Source organism: Mus caroli, chromosome 3 (genome assembly GCF_900094665.2).
Source record: "Mus caroli chromosome 3, CAROLI_EIJ_v1.1, whole genome shotgun sequence".
Lineage (NCBI taxonomy): Eukaryota > Metazoa > Chordata > Mammalia > Rodentia > Muridae > Mus > Mus caroli.
Window position 1 is genome coordinate 55,813,098 of NC_034572.1, and position 5,250 is coordinate 55,818,347.

Genomic DNA, 5,250 nt, shown 5'->3' on the forward strand with positions numbered 1-5,250 from the left:
CAAAGCAAACAGAAAAACTAATCAGTGTGTCCTTTAAAAGGAATGCTATTTTCTGTTGTATTTATGGATAGCATAGATGATCTTAATTTCAAGCTATTTAATCTACTTTCTGTTTCATTAATATGCTTAAATATTAACATTTCCCAAAGTTTTCTACCAAGCATTTTCAATACTGTATCATCTGATTTCTATGTTTAGGGTGTATAATTAATTTTTGTTATTTGATTTGGGGAAGTGATGAAAATATTTATGGCCTGATATGCTAGCATGCAGTGTTGATATGGTAAAAAAAATTGCTGGCAGATGACTTGGCCTATGGTTAGTAATGCAGTCATTTTTATAAAAAATTACATTATAACTTTTATTGCTAAGGATATGTGTCAAAGCCAGTGACATCATCCATGCTAGGAAGGATAGAAATAGAAGTCAGAAAGATGCATAAAATCTACAAAGACATTAAAAAATGTTAAATTCAAGTCAGATACTAAGGCACTAGCAAGATATAAATTATGTGAATATTTCTAATTAATTATTACACAATGATCTAATATACCACACAGGATTTGAAATTCTACATTTCAAATATACAATGTGTTCTTGAGTGGAAAAACTGTGTAAAGTAATTATGAAGAGTAATTTACTTCAACCATAAGCCACATTATTGAGCGTATAGTGTACAGAAAACCAAGGAGGTCTGAGTTATTCTCTACTCAAAACAAATGATTTAGAAAAACAGCAGCCAATTAAAGGGAGGAGACAAAAATGGAAATGCTGTGATTACCAGTTGTGGCCATTACAGAAATCAATGTGGCAGTTTTTCAAGAAGATGGGAATGGAACTTCCTCAAGATCCAGCTATATTACTATTGGGCATATGACCAAAGGGTGCAGAGTTACTTGCTCAGTAACAGAGATACTTAAAAGTTATACCAAACAAAAATTTGGTACATTTGCACGTGAAATATTACCCACTTAGTTTCTTTTTGAACAAATGAACTCATAAAATTATCAAATAAACTAATGAAGCTAGAAAAAGTCATCCTGAGTAAGGCAACTCAGACCCAGAGAAATAAATATGGGATGTGTTGTTTAAATGTGGATGCCAGCTGTTAAATCTGTAAGGAGACTGCAATATGCATAACCACAGAGGTTTGGTATAGAGTGAGGGACTATGGGGGAAGGAGTTGTCTCCCTAGGAAGAAGAAATTGAATAGACAGTTATGAATGGATGAGTTCTGGCAACTAGAATGAGGGCATCAAATGGGAGGAGGAGGGAAGCATGACAAGGGATAGTATATAGATAAGGGTACACACATACACACCTTGGAAGAGTCGATCGTAAATGGGATGTCTCCATCATAGTCCTGCCCTGAGGGTTCAGGAATTTTTGTTGAATAACGGGCAGAAAGATTATAAGACCCTGTGGGGACAGAAGACAGTCAGGGAAGAGTATCTTTCTGATACAACAGAACTTATGTATCTTAATGCACAGAGACTGTGGCAACATGCACAGGGACTGCACAATTATAAGCCATGGAGTCCAGTGCTGAGAGAGGAAGTAGGCACAAGCCTCCCTCTCTATTGAGAAGCTATCTCCAGTCAAAACTGTTAGAAAAAAAATTAGTTTTCTCCAATGGAGTCTCATTGGGTATGCACTAGATGGCCAGCACAAATTGAACTCAATGGGTTTTGTCTGGGCATTTTTTTACATTGTCTAGTCATTTTTCTTACATCATTTACATATATGTGTAATAACATGTGTGTTGTATGTGTGTTTTCCTATTTTTTTCAACACAATATTTTTATTGATTATTTGTGGATTTCACATCATTCACCCCAATCACACTCACTTACCAGTCTTCCAGGGACACTCTACCCACCACTCCACTAAAGAATATTGGAAGGAGGAGGAGGAGGAGGAGGAGGAGGAGGAGACCCATATATTCACTGGAGCATGACCAAACTCTGATTATTCACCCTTTAAAGAAAACTGAGTCCTTCCCCACCCATACCCCCACTGGAAGCAGTCCATTTTAGAGATCTACATTTCAGCATCCCTATCACAATTTTTAAGAGATCTCTTCAATAGTTTCTTGTCTAGGCCATTGGTTTTTTTGGATGTGGGGAGGTAGAGGTAGGTGTTGGAGTTGGGGTTTGTGACAGAACCCTTCTATGTCCCTCTTTCTCTACAGTGAATCTACAGTCATCAATACCACTCCGAAAGTAGCATCTTTGCCTTTACTTTTATAATCAGCAGGGGCATGGATCATGGACTTCCACGTGGTTTCAGGCAAAAGCATGGACCACAGAAATTCACATGATCTACAGCATCAGCACACGTGTGATGGTTTGTTTATGCTTGGCCCCAAGGAGTGGCACTATTAGGAGGTGTGGTCTTGTTGGAGGAGGTGTGTCACTGTGGGTGTGGGCTTAGGACTCATATCCTAGCTTCCTGGAAGTCAGTACTCTGCTAGCAGCCTTCAGGTGAAGATGTAGAACTCTCAACTCTGGTTGCACCATGCCTGCCTAGATGCTGCTATGTTCCCACCTTGATGATAATGAATTGAACATCTGAACCTGTAATCCAGACTCAATTAAATGTTGTCCTTCATAAGACTTGCCTTGGTCATGGTATCTGCTCACAGAAGTAAAACTCTAACTAAGACATCATGTCATGAACCTTAGCATGGTCTCCAGTGTCATTATAGATGATAAACATCAACACAGCCCTCAGCCACAGAATAGGCCATGGACACCCACATAGCCCTTGGTGGTAGCATGTATGGGGAACATGGGCCACTGACACCAATATGGTCTCCACTGGAAGCTCAGCCCACAGATATCAATGTGGTCTCAGTGATAACATGGGCCATAGACATCAACTTGACACATGGTTGCAGTGGCACCACAGACCCAACATCATGGACCACATACAAAACATCATCATGGCCTCAGGTAGCTTCACCGGCCATTCACATTAACATGATTCCCAGTAGATTTTGATTTTGTGAGTTTTGTAAATGTGTAAACATGTATGTCTCAGTATCTATATGTATTTCTGGTGCTTTTTCTTTGACTTTTTTTCTGTTTTATTATTATTATTTATTGATGTCTGTATTTTAATGAGAGAGAGAGGATTCAAGAGGATGAGGATGTGGGAAGAATCAAGGAGGAATTGTGGGAGGGGAAACAATAATTTGAATATATTGTATTAAAAATTACTTTCATTAAAATAAAAAATAAAAAAGGGAAAGAACATGGTAGTCTAAGGGAAAACCAAGTATCAGGATCCTACTTTTCTGTCTGAATACTCCTAATCTTTTTGCACCCTTTTCTAACAGCCTCACTTACCTTACTAACTAACCCCACTAGGCTGGTCACCCTATCTGTGCTATCATATTCTCTTCTACAAGTCTCCTAGGAGAATTGCAGAGAACTGTCTCTCAGACAGTCTAGACACCATTTATCTCTGTGACATTCTGAGTTCATGAGGCACAAGTTTATTCACTCTGCTTTGTAAGCCAGCTCATAGAACCACAGACAGCATTTTCTCTTGGAGAATATTCACAAAAGGGGGAAAGATTTAAAAGAAAACCAAAAGAAGTGGGAGCAGAAACAACTCTGTAAATTGAAACTAACTTGAAATTGATAACTTCATAGTTACTGTTATCAATATTTTAAACATTCATTGCAAATTAATCAGACTATTACTAAATTATTTTATTGTTTATTAGAGTTGAAATGCTTTTAATGTGACCTGGCTTAACAATTATTAATAGCATGACTTAAAGAAAAATCACAACTCTTCCAGTAATAATATAGAGCAGTATAGTATAAGACACCTAAAGTCACACCATAACCTCTACATATGTGTACACAGGTGCTTGCATACATGCATGTTGAAATTCATGTGATACACACACATGCACACAGGTGCACAAACACACACACACACACTTGCATGCACATATAAACATGATGCCTACAGGTATATCAAAATGATGAGTTGTGTAACAGAACCTGCCACCAAGAACAGCAATTTGATTTCAAATTCCAAATCTCACATAGAAAAAAGAAAACTGATTCTGGTAATGATTTGGAATCACTTCTGATTTCCAAATGTGTACCATGGTATGTATGTACATGCACATGAAAATAAATAAATATCAATACATGGTTCCAAAGGAAAAAATGTTTAAGAGACCACTAAAACTATAGTTAGTAAGGGTTTTAAAGGTCTTCAAGAAAAGCAATATGTAAGCACTTCTAGAAAATAATTGGAAAGAAGAATTAAAACATTCCATGATGTCTGTGTTGCTTCTCTAAGCACTGCATCGAACAGCCTTCCCACCATTTTCACTCCTCTGTACTCCCTATATAATCCCTAAACCTGGATATGCTTTCAGTTCTCTAAGAGGAGACCATTTTGTAAATATCCAAATGCTTCCCTACCCAACACTGTACCATGAAACTAGACAAATCATAACAAAGTTGGATGAACCTGTAGTACATTGGACATAGATAATATAATGATAATAGAAAACATTAAATATATATGTATATATAAACACAAACATACACATATATATGTATATGGAATTGTTTTCCATATATTTGTATAGACAGGATATAGCTGGTAGGAAATTCATTGAATTGGGCTATATTCTCTACATATTAAGCTCTGTGAAGACAATAATTACTTTAGCATAACTGTATACAATGAAACTGTAAGCACTATAATGTACATTTTTGCAATGATTTTCTAAGTCCTTAGTGTTAAGTGCTTTAGTCTGGCCCTGTCAAAACAGAATTTTCTTCTTGCCTTTTGAACTCAGCTTCCCATTCACAAGCAATCCAGGGGAGCTGTGTTCTTTGCTCCTTTCTTCTCGTTTCCTGACATTGCATTTGCCTCAAACCACTTTGCCTTAAATCACTTTGCACAGGCATTTCCCCGCACTGTAAAAAGTGCTATGTGAAAAGTCCACAATGATTAGCATATATTGTATTCTCTACAAAATACAAGAGAGGCAATTCTCCTCTCTTTATATATATGGTGCCTAAGCTCTCTTCTACTATTAAAACATTACTGTCACTGACAAGGCCACACGGTAAGAGATTAAACCTGATACATATGCAGCTAGAGACATGAGCTCCGGGGGGTACTGGTTAGTTCATATTGTTGTTCCACCTATAGGGTTGCAGACCCCTTTAGCTCCTTGGGTACTTTCTCTAGCTCCTCCATTGGGGGCCC

The 5,250-nt window shown here is 37.5% G+C and overlaps 1 pseudogene; it reads right to left on the bottom strand.

Moving 5' to 3' along the window:
* Positions 1 to 367: 367 nt before the first annotated feature.
* LOC110291824 overlaps positions 368 to 5,250 on the bottom strand; it is a 24,744-nt pseudogene continuing 19,861 nt past the window's right edge.